An 18,949-nucleotide genomic window follows, 5' to 3' on the forward strand; every position below is an offset into this window, starting at 1 on the left:
TAGACAATGTAAAAAAATATATTATCTGATACAAGCATAAATGTATATATATACCCCATTAACTAAAAGTTAAATAAGGCAATGTGTATGTTTTGAATTGTAGTAAATCAGAACATTCTTACAAGATTCAAACATGTATTTCTGGTTACATATTGTCTCAACAATATATTATGGTTTCCAGCAAAGAGGTATTGGCATATTACTGTTTGGCTCAAACAGAATTGATCTAATAGGTCAAGCACCAGGTGACCCAACATATATTTCATAGACAGAGAGCTGAAAGTCATTTCCTCTCTTTTAATCTATCAGCAAATATTTTAGGTTTTATGGTCTTTAGCTGTGTGTTGGCGCTGTGTGGATAACCAAAGTACCAATGTAATTTATAAAAAATCAGTTTTTTTTCTGCAGATGTTTCCATCAAAGTTCCACCTTGGAACATCTGCAGGAAATAGAATAGAAGAGGACAGGACACAAACTATCCACATATATTACAGACTATTAGGACAAGTACCTGTGTATTTGTGGTTACTCTCCTCATTGGGGTTGGTGGACTTTATAAAATGTGATATTGTAATCTGCTGCAGTTATGCTGCAAATATCTAGAAGATGCACTCCCTTTATATAGTAATCACATATTTATCCTTTATTGGGCATTTGAATACACTTTGAAAAAGATAACAAAAACAAGAAAGCAGACTTTGTTTACAGTTGCAGGCTTAAAATTTCTAAGCAATGGCTTCTTTTACCAAGCAATTCCCCCCAAAATTTATAAAGGTGCACATTTATTAGAGACCACTCGTATTGTAACACAGCAGGCCTAGACATTTATTTGAAAGCTCTGACTCAACTTCCTACTGCAAATAACCCTAAGAAGTCTTAGAAAGGACCTACACAGTGTCTTGTTTATGAGGAATCTCAGCACATCATAAAAAATGGTAGGATTCCTTCACAACTCGTCTTAACTGAAGCTTCAGACTTGGTCAGTCCATTAACACATGGGTCACTGTAGAGTTCTCCACCAGTCATTAAAAACAGCATGTATGAGCTATCAATCCAAGGCTGCCGCCAGTCAGGCTGGTACACACATAAAGCTATACTGTGGACACAGATATATTAGCTAAGCTTCAGGTCAGTGACAGTTGAACTTTTATTTCCTTAGCAATGGTTATGTTTGTGTCTTTCGGTTGGTGTGTGGGTGCTCTGATGAAACCAGCCCACTGCTGCAATTCAATAGCTCTGTCCCATGACTCCTTCTGTCTGACCTTGCACACTGTGACCCCCTTATAACATCAATAGGAAGTCCCCTTCTAGTAGCACTATTTACCGAAAGAGACGATTATGCTGCCGTTTGGAATTTGTTACAGTAACCTCACCCTTTTTCGTTCTCAGGCCCCATGTAACCATGGGTGAGGATACAGAGATTTTTCTGTACACCTCATTCATAAATCACTATTGGGTTATCATCAGCAGACTTGATAAAGCAGCTATGAAAAAAGTCAAACTCAGGAACGTGAATTTTATCATAATATTACAGGAACTCCCTATATAAATCCAGTAGTTATTTTATTGCCAGACATTGCAGAAAATGAATCATTTTTACAATCTGCTGTATGATATTTCACATTTAACTATGTTTTATTAGTATCATACAGGTTAGGAATAACTCCCAAATCGACCACAGGCCTGGGAATTTATTTCAGGCCTAAATTCCATTCTTTAACAGTGACTCTGTACTCTTACTTTCTGTACTTTTCTGGTAAATCTGATATTTTTAAGGGTATCTACACCCTAATAATTCTTATGATATGTATGTTTCCTTGCACATAACAAATGTAGCCACCATGTTTGTTTCAGGTGAGATTTCCTTTAAACTATCAGATATCTATGTTAAACTGTTATGCCATGTGGTTGGGTGAGATTTGCATTTCATTTGGCATCTGATTGGACAGTAAAAGCGTATCAGTTAAATGATAAACCCATCCCTGTGATCTCTGCACTGTTCATGGGACATCAAAAGCTAATATTTATGTACTAAGTAATATTTTTCAAACTTTTAGTATATGTTCAGAGATTGTGGTGCAGTTACAGATTGCTTGCACCGGTGAACCATTGCTTTGGGGGAAGCACTACATGTATCATCTACCCACGTCAGCCCAACAGAGCATGAATGGAGCAGCAGAGAGTCACTAATTCATTACTGCCTGCTGTCAAATCTGCAAATGCTGGTGCTTTACAATCAATTCTGTGGTGGGAACAGCTGGCAAGGTGCCAACCGCTGGGAGCCGTTTAGGATCACCTGCTCCCACCGCAGATCACCTGCCCTTATGTTCATTAAGGTATATTGTTATATGATGTTGGACTTCTTCTTTGTATCTAAGGTGATTTTTTTTTATTTCCTTTAAATGTTTTTTTTTCCTGTTCTTTTTATTATTATGTATTGCAACAAATGATATTGAAATAAATATTAAACAAAACTGTTTATCTACTTATGCTGCATTTAAAAATACACCTAAAGTTATATTTATAATCAATTTAAATAGTTCCTTCAAAAGGGGGCTTGCATATTTGTTCTGAGCTAATTAGGTAACATGTGTGCTTTAGCTCATGGGCTATTTATAAATCATTAAGTTGTGAGTTGTGTGAATGATGTAGATGGAATGTTCTTGAGTTGAAAATGAATGTGGCATTTTGGCGGATTGGAAAGGTTTGCTTTATGCGGGTATCGGGGATGGGAACAAATGTCCGGGTTCAGTTCATGAAGGGTTTGTTTGATGTTGGACGAACATTTTTTAAAGTTGAGTAAATGTCTTTTTTTCATTCTGCAAACAAAGTTTGAATAACCTGATGTTTTGAACTTAAAGTCTGTGAAAGGAAAATGTTTCACTTTAAGGATCAAATGTTCCTGGGGTATTTTCTCAGTTACAACTCTTAAATTATTTTCTCCTAGGAGCAAAGACCCTAAGAACATTTAACTGAAAAGAATGTCCTCTAACTTCAATGAACATTCACCAAAGTTTAAAGAATGTTCACTCAACCTCTATAATAGTAATAAATTTAAAGTACATTTGATTTGACTTTTGAGAATGGTACATTTGCACACCAAAGGATGTTACGTTTACCGAGAAAAACCTAAACACAGGTTAAATAATAAAAGATGAACTTTCAGACATAAACCATACACTTGTAACAATCCTATTCTGGGCATTTTGTAGTTTAAAGTTAACTTGAGCTAAGCACACTTGTGTATTTCTATTTTCTAAACAAACTGTAAAAGCACTTTAGAACAAACAATTCCCTATATATAGGCCCTGTGGAGAATTAATATTGAACTCCTGGTTTTATTATTTTATATCACATCAGACTAAGACATCAGGCAGATTGAAAGCATCTAATGTGAGCTCACAACAGATGTTCCTAAACTGTTTTAAAGACCCCACTTGGAAGTCTGTGTTTATAGGATTTTTGGCAATAATTACTTCTCACTATAAGCAGCTAGAGTGGTTAGAAATAGCTTGTTTGCTGCTTGTAAACACATACAAAAAATGTCTGGAACACATCCACATTTCCCCATATTAGTAACTTAAAGCACATCTCTGGGGAGAAATCTACCAATTAAAGACTTCAAAAGATATAATAAATTGTCCTTGGGTTCATACCACCAGTACCAAGTCATGGGTGAATGTGGACTTTGCGAACATGCAAAGAACAAGATCTCATACCTTCTTTCATTGTCATCAAGGTGGGCAAATAGCACATTTTTAGAGATGGCTTTTGCCAGGGCAGTCATCGTCTTGTAGTCTTTTGGAATAACCTGCAGAAAAATAACAGAGGAATTAATTATTTCCAAGCTCCTGGCATAAAATGCTGAGCGAATCCATGAAGAATGCATCCAAAAGTTCAAGACCTCTCATTTCCAACAAGGATAGGATAGATATCCAGGAGATTAAATATAAAAAATCTTTTTAATCAGCACACTCTTTACCTCTAATAAGAAAACCATTTTTTTACTGTTTCTGACTACACATGAATGTTACAGTCCTGTACAGTATAATTAAACTGGGTATCACTATATCTTCCTGGCGTCTTGTGCCCAGGAAACCGAACACCTTCCTCAAGTTTCAGTTAATAATCATTTTCATGAAAAGTTCTTGACTGCCAGTTTGATTGTGGATGTAACATGTCTGCACCTGGAAACATGCTCCAGTCAATCATGACAATCTGCTAAAGACAAAGAGGGCACAGGTTCCATACTGCCTCTTCTTTTTCCCATGCACCATGACACTCTGCTCTGCTAATAACTTTGGTAATCCTACTGCAACTCACTGCTATTAAAAATGTAAAGATGGGATGTAGCTTACTAAAAGGCTTTAATAAGGACTTTACGTCCCCAATGACTCACTATATTTTGTCACAAAGTTTTAGTAAAAAGTGGCATTTCTTGCAGCCCAGGAGCCAGCAAAGGACTGGTGAAGATATGGAGTAGGCAAGGTGTCAAAAAAAGATGTCTATCTCTTATAAAGAGAAGTTCTAAACCTTCCAGTGAGCTGTTGCATCAACTGATAGAAACTGGTTCACATTCTACTGTCAGATCTCTTGATCAAGTGACTCACACACAACGAACACAACCCCAATCACCAACAACTGTGTTGTGCCAAGAGCAAGGACAAGATGGAGGCTCTTGCAGTCTGCCTTGTAGCCATGTTGATTAGAATAGAGGTAGCCCAAGTGCATTTTTTAATCCCTAAAATTCAGTTTTAACTCACTAAATGACATCTCTGCAATTATTGCTGATTTGCTGTGATATTCTATTCTTTATAGATGAAAATATTTTTGTATAACTACACTAGATGTCATTAACACGTTGTCACAACCTGAGTATGCCCAATGGTTGGCTGAAATTAGTTTTTTGCAGAAGGTACAGGCGATGTCCTTTCTGCAATAAAATAAACTTGCCCGCCTGTTCACAAGGTTTTCTGTAATGTGTGTTGAGCTGCGTATATTCAGATTGGTGCACATCAAGGCATACCAGGTTGTGAAGAAGAAGTTCCAGAAGTGAAAAAACTCCAATATGTTTCATTATTCCTGTCTGGCCAGGTGAAGATGCTGCTGTCCAGAGGTGAGTGTGCTTAACAATCGCAAACAGGCAGGTAAATTTATTTTATGGCAGAAGGGATATCATCTGTTCTTTTCACAATAAAGTACCTGTCTGCTCACAATTTTTTTTTTCTTTTAAGTTTAGGTTTGCTTTAAGCATGCCCCAATAAATGAAAACCTCAGGTTTTGTACAATCAATTTCGTCACGCCTCCCTTCTCAAGAATGGTCAGCAGGTGGTCATCGGCCTCCCCCTATGTACTTCAAGTAACATTATATTATTACATTACATACATTAAATTACCTAGATTTGGCTAAAAACAGTAACTTCATTTCCGAATGCCCATGGTCTAAACAAACCATAACCTACCAGTCTGGGCAATAACGATTTAATGCTTATGGGTCCCTTTAGCCTCATAGTGTATTGTATTACAGATGTATTAAAATTCATGTTATTTCCAAAACAGAAGGATAACCCAAAGGTCTAGTGCAGAGATATGTCCAAAGATATCTAACTTGTTTTTACTTGAATACTTCAACCAGACGCCACCTGCCCATAATTCCTATCTGTCCCTGGGGCAGAAGTTCTATGCCAACGTGCATGAAAGTTATCCAACTACTAACGCCATCCAACAATTCTCCTTGTCTGAGAAACTATGCATCTCTTCCTCTTTAGACAAAAGCAATATCCTGAGGTGTTTAAAAGATTGCTGTGCAGTGACAGAGGTTAAGCAGCTATTAAAAAGGATCCATCCACAGGCAATTTCCACCTCCATGTAGCAGATGCCAGATTAATGGGCCATCTTTATTGCCATGAGAAATGATATACCTTGTGCCTTCCCCCAAATGGAAATGCACTCTGTTTTATTATTTTTATATTACGATGAGATTAACGCGTCTGGCTCCCGGATAACATACAGTTGTGCAGCGAGGTGGATTGAGGGTATCTTTAGCAGCCAGAAAGCAATAAACGTGTTTAAAAATAGCAAAAGATGAATTATGCATTAGAAAAAGAAGGTTCCTGAGTTGTAACAATATCTAAAGAATGTGAAGATGTTCATCTAATCTCCTCAATCCACAATAATGAAAGGCTTTACGGTGTTCTGTGAACAGCACAAACTGAATCTGCTGAAACAGGAAAAAAGCAGGGATAATATATAATGAATTATGGCTGAGGGATGGACAAATTAACTGTAGTATTCTGCAACCACCAGGCAATCCCAGCTGAGATTTCTAATTTAATTTTGGGGAAAAAAAACACTCCGTTACTTTTGTAAAATAGTGCAGTTTACAGCAAAATTATCATAATGGCCTTGCATCTATTTAAAAGTCTAACTAAAACCAATTTTCCTTCATATTTGGTAGTGTTAGCATCTGAGTAATGTTTTAACACTGAAGACTTACCCTCTCCATTTGTCTACTGTCACCCAACTTAAAAATGAAGTTTACACTGAACCAGGAACAAAGAAGAAATCACATTTTCCAATATTCCAACCAAAGCCAACACTGAGGCATGGTATTCCTACCAAAAACACAAACAATGTGGAAATATTGCTTCCACTGACACCACTATGGTCCTGATTTAATAAACCTCTCCAAGGCTTGAGAAGATACACTTTCAGCAGTGAAGCTGGATGATCCTGCAAACCTGGAATGGAATTCCTAAAGTCATTTGCATTTTGTTAGCAAATGTTTTCAATCCTGAACCAGATCCTGTCCAGGTTTGCTGGGTCACCCAAGTTCACTGATGAAAGTGTATCCTTTGCAGCCCTGCAGAGCTTTAATAAATCAGGGCCAATGTCTCCAAATTATACCAAGTGTGGGGAATTACTCCTCCTAATGAAACAAATATCAGGGAAATATTCTCCCACTGACTTCAATGACACTAATGATGAAACACCATTCCTCATACCGACAACAAGATGGGGTCTTATTCCTCCCAATGACAACAGATGACTGTTTCTACCAACCGAATCCAACGATGGAGCACTTTTCCATGTCCTGGCACCAATAAAAGCTCACATATCTTCCTAATGACACAGGATATGGGAAACTATTTCTTTCACTGACAACTCTCCCAATGACAGTAAGTATGAAGCACTATTCCACCTACTCTCACCAACTCGGCTCTACTAATGCTACTACTGAAACGAAGGATGGGGCAATATTTGTTTCACACACACCATTGATGGAGCATTATTCCTTCAACTCACACCAATGACATAAAGCTATTCCTCTGAATCCCACTAAGGATGAAGCACTATACCCCCATCGACCTCCCGCAAAAAAGGAAACTTCCTCTGGTGGTTAAGATACAAGGCAAAAACATCCACCTATTATAATGTAAAAGACTGGGTGGTAGCCATTAAAATCTGGAAAACAGAGAGCTGATGCCAAAAAGGATATTACAGTCATGGCAGAGTAAGCCTTAAGGGTAAAGGGGGAATCCAGTCTCTAAGACATAAACCTGAATGATAGTCTGTCTGCAGCCTTTAGAGTAGATGGAATATGAAGTCAGAGTGCCCTTTAACAGGTTGCTTAGAGGGTCAGACTAGTGTTAGGGTGCTGCATACCACATCAATAATAAAAAGGACTACTGCTAATGAGTATTAGCAATAGGCTGCTACTCCTACAATTTTAATATACTAACCCACTATATTCTTGTATCTTCTCTCTATTTTGTCATCTTGAGAAACTTCAGACAGAAATCAGTGTGGCAGCTTTTACCCTAAATTCTAAACTATACATTGCAGACCAGTATTTGTGTAGATATAGGGCTGTCATAACAGTTTGACAAAGTCTGAATGCTGAAGTGAACCCACAACACAGAATATGTTCAACCAAAATCTTTACATCGGCATAACATAAGTACATTTTTTGCTTTTTCCAATGACTTTACCATGCATATTATGGAGTTCAGATTGTAGTCAGGGACTTTAAAGCCGGCAGAGAGAAGAGTACATTCATACAGTTCATTGCCATTCTCTGAGTAATAAAACTGAATACAAGGTCTAATAACAATGAAATGTTTTGAAGGTCCATTGTTTTATCACAAAATACTGAATCACCCACTAGAATCTTATTTGCCTTTAGGACTTTTTTGATGATATCAAGACTGAAAAGATTCCTATTTTTTTAAAGTGATATTTATTTAGGTTGAATGGGATCTAAAATGTGCAGTTACATGGCTATACAAAATTGCTAACCTTGTGTTAAACCTTTTCTAATTGAGCTCACAGTACCCTCACCATAAATATACTCTCACTACCTACTCCGTGAATTTCCAATTCCAACTACTTGCCAGTTTCCTCCACCTGTACAAGCAAGTTAAAATACTGGGTGGTAGTTGAAATTGGAATTTGCAATATGAAACTGGCCAACAGTAATATCCAACAACATTTCACTTATGATAATTATTCAAATACTCAGATACAATATGACAGAGACAGATGACAGAGATTCTTCAAAGAAAATCAATCATGACTGGGCTTATGCAAGACTCTAGATACTAACTCTTAAACTCTTATAATTGTGCAGATATTTGTAAGAAAGGTTTGGATTTACTTTTACTTTGTATGAGTTTAGCTTCTAGGCTTGAGAGTAAGGGGTCACGGATCACATAAAACCACATGCTGCGATTCATCAGAAAAATTAGACACAAGTGCATTTTAATTGTAATAATTATAATGTGTTGTAGGCGAATGCAAATAACTAGGCTGCTTTAAAGCAATATATTGGAGAAGAGGTGTGAAGGGAACTTCAAATCATATGAAAAAATCTGCAACTATAAGGACCTCTGTTCAAGCAATTGTTCGAGGTAGCATTTAAAAGACATCAGAAAGTAAAACATTACAGCTTACCTGCCCTTAGATGTGATGGCATTGTCAGCAAGTACAGAAAAAAACTTCTGGCCTTGCCAGAAATGTAGGTATTCTTGTGAACTAAACTGAAATAAAAAAAAATCTTTCAAGCTATCTTCTGAAAATTGCACCTTCCTCTACACCTGTGTTACTAATGAATAGAGATAGACATGCATGTAGTTCTAATCAGGAGAGCAGACTAGGTGGCACAGAAAACCATGATTCCATCCATAGAGGCAGTAGAGTGATTGAGAGTAGCCACCATAAAAACAGAAAGTATGTCATCAGGAGTATGATCATTGACAGATGAAAAAAAAAACCCTGATAAAGGACTGATAAACTATAACACAACACTTTTTTATTTGTAGGTTTAGATACGCCTGAGGTTTAGGTAGCTGAAAGAGCAGCAATTGTCAGACTTTAAAGCGTACCTAAACTCAACATTTTTACTTTACATAGAAGGGTAGACAACCCTTCTTTATACAGTAAAAATTTTGTGGAGTGGCAATCAAGACTCCTTGGGAGCACAGAGCCTCCCGGGATACCTACGTCACACATCCCAGAAGGCTCGGTGTGCCCTTTCTGCGCATGCCCTGATCTCGGGCATGCGCAGAAGGGTCATTTTTTCTCCCAGGGCAAAGAGATGCCAATCTCATGCATGCACATTGAGATCAGTTCTCCTTTTTTCCCCTTCACACTGGCTATGTGACGAAGAAAGAAGACCGTAAGAGAAGACTGAAGATGGAGGTGCCCGGCGCTTCCTCTGCACCGGGACGAAGAGGAATCCCAACACAATGCAGGACCAGATCGTCGGAAGAACCAGCGCCATCAAGGGACCTGCGGGATTACAGGTAAGTGTGTTTTTTTTGTTTTTAGGTTAGTTCTGGTTTAAGAGACCTTTTAACCCTTTATTTAGGTTCAAATCAATAACTGTCAGATATACTGCTAATCACAAAAGGTTATCTATAAGGAGGGTTATAGAGGGGGGGGGGTTATTTATAAGCTATTGTCCATTTGTAAGTTGCTTTTTCCACCAAGATGACCATCAAATCAAACACCATAACTGAGACTACATAAAAAAAGTAATATCCATGAAAAGAAAACCACAAATAAAGATACATTACCTTCCTAACATAAGACACGGCATCTTCTTCAGTGTACACTTCTGCACTGACTCCTCCTCTCCTGCGTCTGGCCTTAACCACCGGATTTGGAGGTGGAGGGGAGATTTCATCATCATGAGAATCTGATTGGGAGTTTGACTTCTGCTGAGCCAATATCTGTTTGCATTCTTCCTGTGAATATAAAATTAGCAGAATATAAGAACAAAGACAATGTTAAAACAAATTTTCATCAACAATTTTCATTAGTTCCTAAATGTAAGATGGCAGCCAAATCTAAAAGTTCAGCTTGATGCTTAAAATATTGCTAAGCAGTGACTGTGGGAATGGAGGAATTAAGCACTGCAATACACTTCTAAAATCAGATTCAGAGATAGCTTGTGTTGTGTACGCTAGGATACCTCAATAACCACAATAAAAGCTGGCTGTCCCTAGGTGCCTAAGTGCCAATGTGTTTTATTTTAGAGCTTCATGAGAGTCTATTAGTTTGTCCATTAAAGACAAATGTCAGGATCTCTTACTAACACACCCCTTACCCACTTATATGTACCCTAATGTCACTACACAGTATTGGAAACTGGTACACTTTAATGTAAGCTTGTATAATTCCCATGCAGGGCAAATCAAAAAAAAGTTTCCCTGCTGTACATACTCTTCTGTTTTCCCTACCAATCCACTAAGCCACTGGAAGCACAGAAAAAATATCTGCCACCTCCAGGTATGGCAGAGTCGCACTTCCCTTTGCCCAGTGTGATAGCACTGATACTTGGCTATTGAAAACTCAGCAATCCAGTATTCAGGAAAGTGGGGAGAAAGTCCTTAGCCCTGTATAAATGACCTGGTATTTCTCCTTCAGCATTCCCACAGAATATTCTTAAACTGGGTTGTGGCCCCTGTATTGTGACCCAACTTTTGAAAAGTCTAAAAGAAGCTGGGGAGAACATTGTCCTTACTCTAGCAAGCGTGTTGAATGGTAGGGAATTTAACACAAACGCAAAAAGAACAAGCTCAGAAGAGCAGTCATAGTTTTGCCTTCATGTGTACTTAGGATGATAAGTCTACCTGAAACTGTTTTATAGATCTCGAGTTTTCAGCTTCTCTACAAAATCCTAGTACCCCAGTGGTGAAATATTTGCTCATAGGTCTACATACCCATTCAAAATATATTTTTAAAAAGCAAAGTTCTTTAACTTATCTAATGTTGATTAGATATGTATGTAACACTACAAGGCACTTTAAACTACTGACACTAATAACTATTCCGTACTGTTTGCAGCTCGTTATCCTCACTAGTACAGAAATATGCAGTATACCGCAATACAACAGCGCCCCTAGTGGTGTGTCCTACTACTAGTGAAATCACAAGTATTCACCAAGATCCATTGATGGGACAAAAATAAACAGTAAGCAATGTTTAAATCAAACAGCTGTAATGATGAAAAGCTAAATATTTCTCAAAACTATTGTTTGGATTCTGCACAAAATCCAAATATACCCTAACAATAATGTTTTGTTACATCTGTTTAAAAGATGTTAAAAAAGCACATGCTGGTCTTGCCAAAAATCTTGTAAGTAGTTAGGTTCCTGTGCTCTCTTTCTGTGCACACAGGGGCGTTATGAAGATGAGGCAGATAGTGATCAGAAGTAATAGGCAGGGCTGACACCATCTGCTTTTTGTGTCTAGGAGGTGGGGGGAGAATTTAAAGACCCATCCCTTGTGCTAAATCTTTCTGTAACTACAACAGTAAGAGTCATTTCAGATCTGCAGTGAGCTGGAGCATTCTGCTGTGTACTCAACCACTGCAATTCAAGTAAATATGAGTGGATGGGAACCACTTTTTGCAGATGGCTGCAGCAGTTCCTAAAAGCAACAAAAAAACTTCTAGCCATGCACTTCTGGTTACTTGCAGTGCAGGTTGCAAATCCTGAGCAGTATTCTACCCAGAATTTTCTAAAAGCTGGGTGGGAAGAATCTGTAGGAGGGTGGCAGCCCCTATATTGTGATCCAACTTTTCAGTAAGCACCCAAAGTCTAAGTCTGTGCAAAAATCAGCAAAGCATGCTGCGCAGGGTAATCAACTATACATTTTTGCTAAATTTGGCAGACGTTCATCACCCACCGAATATTTGCTAAATGTTCCGCGTTAAGTGAAACTTAGATTTCTGCCAAGTTGCTATAGGCCTTTTATCATCATACTGAATAGGACCAAATATCTCTTTTTCCTTTTAACTCAGCACCAGTTTGAGAATATGGAATTCTACAGAATATCAGACTGGTTGGTCTGTGAACAATGGACAGAGCATTTTTCTGTGAGGCTCAAGTGTGTCAGTACAGATCTGAGTAATATGATTACACACTCATATTTCCTGGGTAAATGTCAAAGCAATTTCTACTCAATGTTGAAAGGCTTTCCTGAGATGTGCCTGTAGTTATTAAAAATGATACGCAACGTGACTGCTAAAATATGGGAGAAAATGGGAAAAATGACACCAGTACAAAAAGATAATTAAAAACTGTGATCACAGCATATTTGTGCAATAAAATATTCTATCTGCTACTGAGGTCAAGCAGAAGAGTAAACTGCCCCTGGATGGTAATACCACCCTGCAAGCTTAGTCAACTGTGGCTGTACCGCCAGTTTCCAAAATCTAAACAGAACATTGTTCTCCGGCTTCTCAATATGGCTGCGGCTGTTTTTGGCACTGGATTATCAGTGCAACAATTAGCAACAAGCACTTTGCGCACCAATAAACTGTATGCAGTCATGTTTATTAATAATAAGTATAAGGTAGGTAGACCATTTGAGACCCATTATTTGCCACAGTTGTCTGCCATGGGCTCAACCGTTCCATTCAAAGTTCTAACTCGGCATTACAGTTTGCCTCTGTTGGCTGATGTGCGGGAACTGTCAGCTGCGTTGCTTTACATCTCTTATGTGAAATCACTCTTCGGTTAATACTGAATATAATTCAGGGAACAGATAACTATACATAAAATTATAAGTACCTTAGCCCCCTGCCTAAAATTTGCCCTAACACAGTCTATACATGGGGCAATTATCTCCAATAAATAAACTTTTTATTTGATTTTGTGTTGAAGTCACAAGACCATAGATGAAACAAAAAATTTCAGCTTTGCCAAGTTCATGGGGATGGGATGAAAATTACCTTAATCAAGAAAAAAATACTTTGATTTGGAATTTTTGTACTTTTTTTCCATTGTAATTCTATTTTAATCCAAAGACACATTTTCTTTAACCTTCCATTTATTAAACTGATGCAAACCTTGGCTGGGTGATCTATACAAGCACAGCTCTGACTTAACAATCGACTGAATTTTGGCAGTCAATAAAACGTGGGTGAGTAATTTCTGGCAGTTGTGTTGTATTAGTTTGTATTTGTGATTTCTGTGGATAGAAAAAGGTTGAAATGTACCATGTGTATGGATTTAGCTTACCCCTAAAACTATACTTTAACCGGATTCCAAACCCTAAACTACACCCTATTTCTACCTCAACTGCTGGTCATACACTTGCCGCATTTTAGGTTTTCAAGTAGCTTTTAACCACAGCAATCTGTAACACATGGTTTCGATCATCTTCAAGTTTTAAATGTCCAAATTTAAACATTAGCATATAAATCCATGGAAAATATAGTTATATAGTCAGTTAGGTTGAAAAAGACCATCAAGTTCAATCAGGGAAATGAACATATCCCACATAAAACCCTATAGACATAGCTAATCCAGAGAATGGCAAAAAAACCCCGGTACAATTTGTTTCAACATGGGAAAAAAGTCCTTCCCTGTAGACAGTACCTACAAATGACACTAATATTGGCAGGTTCCAACATCTAAAATGTTACTCTAGGCTCATTCTAGCTATTTTGTGGCCACGTTGAAAGCTTGCCATCAGGTTTTAAATTACTATAAAAGTTCTCAGCTGAAGGTGGAGAAATTATCCAGCAAGGAGTGTGGAAGTAATTCATACCCGTGTTAAAGGACTGTAGATACTTACCTTCCCAACACTGCTCCCATTCCATGAAATGGTCACCCAAAGACTACAAACCAACAATTGTAAGACTTTCAATCTCAGAGATCCCTCATAGTTCTCATTGGTTCCTTCTGATGACATCCACATCAAGACGAGATAAATCAGAAGTGTTGAGATATTTCTCAGGAAGAAGTGTTGAATGCAGTAGTAAATATACATATTTATAGTCTTTGATTACAGATATGGTTTGCAAGATCAACTTTTTTATGTCTAATGTTTTATTTGCTGGATTTAGGATGCGTGATCATCTTGTTTCCTTAAACAGTAACTCTCCCTATAGCCTTCCTTGGAGTATAAGAGAAATAAACCAACACCAAACTAGCTGTGACAAGAACCTGCACTTTACTTCTGTGAGTTTTCACAATTAGATCCTTCAGGGCTATTTTACTATAATGTAGCCTTGTCATAAGGAAAGGTTGGAGTGCCATTGCTGTTCTCCTTCTACAAATCAAACTTGGAATAAGAATGTGACAAATGTGTCAGAAAACTGTGGGAATTCCCCGTGTCTATACATACAAAACAGAAAAAGCTCAAACTAAAAAGCACAACCAGGAAATTAGCATTCTCAAAAGAAAAATTTGGCAACAGCAGCCATCATGATTTTCACATAACAGTCCCTTCAACAACACCTTGAAAGCAAATTACCCCCAGTTTTAATAGGCCACATCCAATGGCTATACATATAGCAACCATAGTTATTTAAAGCAATCATATGAAGTTGAAAACAAAAGGTAAATCCTCCAATTTCAACTGTTTTAAAGTGAACTAAAGTGGTTGATTGTGACAGATGTTTTTACTGATGTGTGTTGTAATTTGTATTTGGTTGTTTTTTTGCTTTGTTATTTAAAATTTAAATATTTTTGCTTTTTTGTTACTTAAGTTTATTTAATGCATTAGGGTTGATTTACTAAAGTGGATTAGATTGTTCATTTAGCAAATAAATAAATCACTCTTCAAAGGGGAAATTTTCTTAGTTTATTGAATAAGGTAAGATCTGATGGCCAATGATGACTACCAATCATGAGCAAGAAAAAAATGTATATTCTACAAACTCTTGCATGTGATTTTTGAAAATTTTGAACTACGTTTTAACCCCTGCAGAGGTATATTTATTTTGCTAAGCAAAACCTAAACTATTCATTCCATTATGCAACAGATGACGTGCAGAATAACCTGTCTCCCCTGAAAATGAACAAACTTTCGGTGACTACACACCTCACTGTAGCTGTTACCTTATGCATAGCTGCCTACTGGTGGAATCCCAAGCCTAATCTGATGTGTCTGTGGTTGGGGCGGGTCAACGAGATCCACCCTATAGAGGATCTTACCTCCACCATTTGTGGGACCAGCAGGATGGTTTCTAATACATAGATCTACTGGTCTCAATTTCTCACCCCCACAGAGAGTATAGCCGCCACCTGAGCCCCGAACAGCCCAATCAATGAGACCCCCAGCCACTACGATAAACTACTTAGCTCACTCAAGACTGCAACACTCATGGCCCTTATTCCACTTAGGCCCTATTCTGGCCCTGCGGTCCCCATATTCCCCCCCTCCCCTTCACTTCCCCCCCAACTATATGTCCCATACTGCCAGTTCATTATTCTGCTTACTTTTATGTTCCCGGTATTCAGTGTTCAAACAAGGAATTTTTTAAGCTGGGTGGGAGGAAGCTGTAGTTGGGTGGCAGCCTCTGTATTGTGACCCAACTTAGCAGTAACCATCCAAAAACAGACAGGTGGTCACTGAAAAGTGCCCGGTGGTGTGCCCAGCAAAAAAAGGGCTGGGGAGAAAGCCGCCCTTATTATTTATGTCCTAATGTAAGTGTACAAGGTCAGGAGTTGTGGATACATGTGTTTGGCTTGACTGCACTGTAGGAGCTTGCGAATTGTCACCCTTTGATTTTGAGTCACTTAGTAGTGATCTTAGTTACTTAGCCCTACAGGCGCTGAAGGACCTGCAAGATGCGCCATGGTCACAGGGTACCACAGCTCACAGCTAGATGGCCCGTATTTAGTAAGAGGCACAGATGACTACTACGCAACTATATTCCATCTATACTCACACCCTATGATTATGAAGCGACATGTCCTTGTACTGCATTGTATATAACCATTCTTGGTACCTTGCGCTTGTTAAGCCCCTGGAATATTGTCCATTGTTTTTCTAATTATTGTTTTTGGCCTATTGTATCCACATCTAACTGTTTTTGGCCTGTTGTATCCACATCCACATCCACCCATGCTTTTATTTGTAACTCATATTATTAATGTTCGATTGTTTCTTCAATTTTATTTATGTTCCACTGTCTGTTCAATTTATTACCTGTTTCACCTTACCCTATTCCCTTATATGAAAAAAATTTGAAATTTAAAAATAAAGAATGTTTAAATAGGAAAAAACTAAACTATTCAGTGTTCAACCCAGAACTTTTTTTAGTGGCAGCCCCTGTATTGTGACCCAACTTTTCACTAACCACCCAAAAACAGTCGGATGGGTATTGAAAAGTGCTGAGTGTGGGTGGTGTGCCTGGCTGCAGAGCTGCTATTGTTTCCTAGGAACTCAAAGTATAAAACAAAGGAGCTTTCCATGGATTCTACAATCATGGATCAATACTGATTAAAATCTGAGCAGCTGAGAAAAGTGATTGTTGGTGTCAAATCTTACAAGTACACTCACTCACTACGTGTATGGGCAACATTACAGCGAATATCTTTTCCCCCAACAAAGCAAAGATCACCCAACAGCCCACCAACATGCCTCCGCAAGCCTATCATTAAAAAGCATAAGTTCTATACATCTCAGAATTTGCCAAGAATAGTGGGTTCCTGCCCTATGGAAAACTTCAAACTTGTCAAAGTGTGCTACTCCATTTCTAAAGAACTACCGAGGAGCGCCTAGCACATCACAGCTGAATTCCTTCACCAACCACGGCTACCGCACATTCTAAACATTTCAAACACATTACAGACAGGCAATAAATCTGACGGACTGTAAAAATATCAAGACAATAGGCGCAATAGTTGGAGTTACCATGTGATTCAGAGACTACTCAGATCTAAGCCCCCTAAATAAACAGCGGCTGCGTTATTGGGAGCTTTTGTGTGCACGGCGTCTTGTTCAGGTAGAGTTCCCATGGCTGGAATCCATGTGTAGGCAGGTAGAAGCCGGGCCCAGTCTCTTTATCAGGCATCCTCATGTCCCATGAACTGCCGTGCCGAGCTAAACGGCTTCTAGAGAAAACGGACCCTGCATACGATAAGCTCCTCAAACATCGGATACATACTGTGGCTTGTAAATCCAACTGCAGAATAACTTACCAGTAAACAGCTCGCTATTCTGACGCTGCCATGGCAACCATCTAGTTCTCCCCCTCTCGTTTTCTCTACGGCACAGATCTTTCTAAACAGCTCCAAATTCAGTCCACTTATACCTGCGGTGTGAACTGTCATTTAGTCGGAGTGGAGGTAAGTTTTTACTGTGAAGAGAGATTAAATTCTATTTGCCTGCATGGATGGAGCTAATTCTTGGAAATTGGAGCACGGGAAGCTAAAGGGGAGCAGTCACCCATTGCAACCATAAAGCAAAGTTTCTGCTTGTGCTCCATTGTTTGTTTGTCACCACCACTGACCATATAGGAGGTGCAGGAATAAAGCTTAGTACATACATTAGATGTTTCTAGCCATCGTGCTCATCCTGGGCAAAATTTTGACTAGTGTACAGCAGTCTCCTAACATCATTCATCAATCTGCCATGGCAAATTGATGACTGACTGGTTGGGAACAACCACTGTGAAGGACAGCACAGCACAGTGCCATCTCTATTGAACAGAATGGTGGAGTGTGCACAGCAATGGTTTATTCATCTGTCACTGTATAGGATCACGAAAAACCATTTCTATAGACAATCATCTGTGTTCTGTATGGAGCCTTGTGAATGTAGCTCTTTCATTGTGAACGCATTTCCATTCCCCTTCAAAGTGAATAGAGTGACCTAGCTCTAGAAATAGGAAGCATATTGACCCAATTGCAAGACGTCACAGGTGGATGTAATCATGTTCAAAATGATGTTCTACTGTCCTATGCCTGGCAGTGAGAAAAGGATGAATACAGGGGCAAAGGCACAGCAAATCACGTAAACTAAATATGAGCACACAATTTGGATTTTGGCAGGGATGTGAAAAGCCGGTTCATCTTGTTCTTCTCATATAAAAACTAAGTTAAATACTAATACTTTTATTAAAGTGAAATGTTTTATGTTTTTATGTAGAGTTTGCTTATACAGTGTTCTCCCCGGCCCCTTTTAGCCAGGCACACCACCCGGCACTTGTCAGTAACCATCCGGCTGTTTTTGGGTTTTCAGGTTACTGAAGAGTTGGGTCACAATACAGGGGCGGCCACCCACCTACAATTTCTTCCCACCAGGCTTAAAAAATTTCTGGGTTCAACACTGCATATATGAAAATGTATACTGGCTACTTGTATCAGCAGCCTCCTGTTCTCCTATTCTCTTACACCACTAATAATAAATGTATGAGTAATGTAATAACAAATGTAAGAGCAAAAAACCCTCTGCAGTCTCTGAGAGAGAGAGAGAGAGAGAGAGAGAGGCCCTAATTCAATAAAGCTCTCCAAGGCTGGAGAGGATACACTTTCTTCAGTGAAACTGGGTGGTCCAGCAAACCTGGAATGGATCTGGTCCACGATTCAAAATCTTTGCTAGCAAATATCAAATAACGTTAAAGAAATCATTTCCAGGTTTTCTGGATCACCCAGCTTCACTGATGAAAGTGTATTCTCTCCAGCCTTGGAGAGCTTTATTAAAT

General features: G+C 38.6%; 1 long non-coding RNA gene across 1 annotated transcript; it reads right to left on the bottom strand.

Moving 5' to 3' along the window:
• Positions 1-3,719: 3,719 nt before the first annotated feature.
• LOC140344980 (uncharacterized) lies at positions 3,720-17,390 on the bottom strand. The gene is made up of 3 exons (XR_011923717.1): positions 17,158-17,390; positions 10,077-10,247; positions 3,720-3,811 (listed from the first exon to the last, which is right to left on the bottom strand). It is a non-coding gene; the product is annotated as an uncharacterized lncRNA (long non-coding RNA).
• Positions 17,391-18,949: the final 1,559 nt, after the last annotated feature.

Source organism: Pyxicephalus adspersus, unplaced genomic scaffold (genome assembly GCF_032062135.1).
Source record: "Pyxicephalus adspersus unplaced genomic scaffold, UCB_Pads_2.0 Sca283, whole genome shotgun sequence".
Lineage (NCBI taxonomy): Eukaryota > Metazoa > Chordata > Amphibia > Anura > Pyxicephalidae > Pyxicephalus > Pyxicephalus adspersus.